Source organism: Nicotiana tabacum, chromosome 5, assembly GCF_000715075.1.
Source record: "Nicotiana tabacum cultivar K326 chromosome 5, ASM71507v2, whole genome shotgun sequence".
NCBI classification, from domain to species: Eukaryota; Viridiplantae; Streptophyta; class Magnoliopsida; order Solanales; family Solanaceae; genus Nicotiana; species Nicotiana tabacum.
In genome coordinates this window covers 94,770,720-94,772,229 of record NC_134084.1, presented here as the reverse complement: position 1 = coordinate 94,772,229, position 1,510 = coordinate 94,770,720, and the positions used below count along the sequence as shown (strand labels likewise).

General features: G+C 42.5%; 1 non-coding gene across 1 annotated transcript; it reads left to right on the top strand.

The window, feature by feature from the left end:
* The first annotated feature begins 1,174 nt into the window (after nt 1–1,174).
* Nucleotides 1,175–1,277, top strand: LOC142181360 (small nucleolar RNA R71). Its single transcript, XR_012710028.1, has one exon. It is a non-coding gene; the product is annotated as a small nucleolar RNA R71 (small nucleolar RNA).
* Nucleotides 1,278–1,510: the final 233 nt, after the last annotated feature.

Below are 1,510 nucleotides of genomic sequence, written 5' to 3'. Positions count from 1 at the left end.
TTATTTCAGCATCTCCAGGAATTTCTTGTATTGTTCCTCTTTTTAGTATTTGGTCAGCCTTTGTGGGAATGGTGCTGGAGGTCTCTTCTTCCCAGTGATTTGGGTTTTCTCTTTGTTAGACACTACCTCAACTACCGGTTCTTGGGCTGTCTCAACTTCTGTCTCAGCCTTAATTTGTGTGTTGGTTTCTTCCTGGGCAGGCTGTACTATCACCTCTATTAGTTTTGCTAAATCATCTAGCTCAATGGGCACTGGTACACATGTCTCATCTTGTTTTCTTTCTTGAGCCCTCTCTTGCTCCAAGTCTAGGTCTCTGCCATTACGTAGACTCACTGTCATCAGCTGCTTCGGGTCTTGATCTTTTGGATTTACCTGAGTGTCTATAGGCAATGTCTCATGAGGATGATTATTTAAAGACATCGAGATCTGGCCCATTTGCACTTCAATATTCTTTATGTATGACTCATGTGCATCTACTCTTTCACTCATTTTCTCATTTGACCCAATAACCTGCTGCATCATTACCTCGAGTCTAGCAAACCCATCTTCCTATCTCTCACCATATTGCTGCTGAGGAGGATTATAACCCTGCTGCTGATTTTGGTTGTTGTATCCCTGTAGCCTTTGGTAAGGTGCCACATTATTGCGAGGTCGCATGGCTCCCATATTTCCATTATTGTGTTGTGGCTAGACTGGCCGATATGGCTGATTCTATTGGCCCCAATTCTGACCACCCTATCTCTGACCCCCATAATTAGACACATAATTCATGTCCTCAGGGTAATGATGATGATCACTTTCCGCATTCCATTGGCTACCAATTGGCTGACTAATGCAAGATGTGCATAAGCCCCCATAGGTTGTATCTACAATGTGTACCTACTGCTTCTGCCCTGACTCTTCCACCTTTTTGGTGAGCATACTCATTTGTGTTATTAAGGTGGTCATATTTTCAGCAAGAGTGTTGGCTGGATCTAAGGGCACTGAGTGAACTACTGGAGTGATAGGAGCATTCCTAGTTGTCCACCCCGAATTCTGTGCCATCTTGTCAAGCAGGATCTGGCCTTCTCTCCATGATTTTCTCAAGAATGCTCCACCAGCTGAAGCATCAACATTAGCCTTCACGCTATCTGTCAGACCCATGTAAAACTACTGCCCCAATATCTGGTCTGGAATATCGTGGTGCAGACATATAACCAACATCCCTTTGAATCGCTCCCATGTTTCTTGCAATGTTTCCATTGGTTTCTGTCTGAAACTCAAAATTTCATCAATTTGCTGAGCAGTCTTGTTAGGTGAATGAAACTATTCACAAATTGCTTGACTAATTATTCCCATGTCGTGATGGAATTAATAATATAAAGTAAATTTAGCCAAGTCTGGGTAGCTCCTGTCACTGAGAATGGAAACAACAACTACTTTATTGCTTCCTGAGTTACGTTGGGCTGCCTTTGAGTTTTGCAGATTGACAGAAAATTCTTCAAGTACTGTTGAGGATCTTCAATGTAAT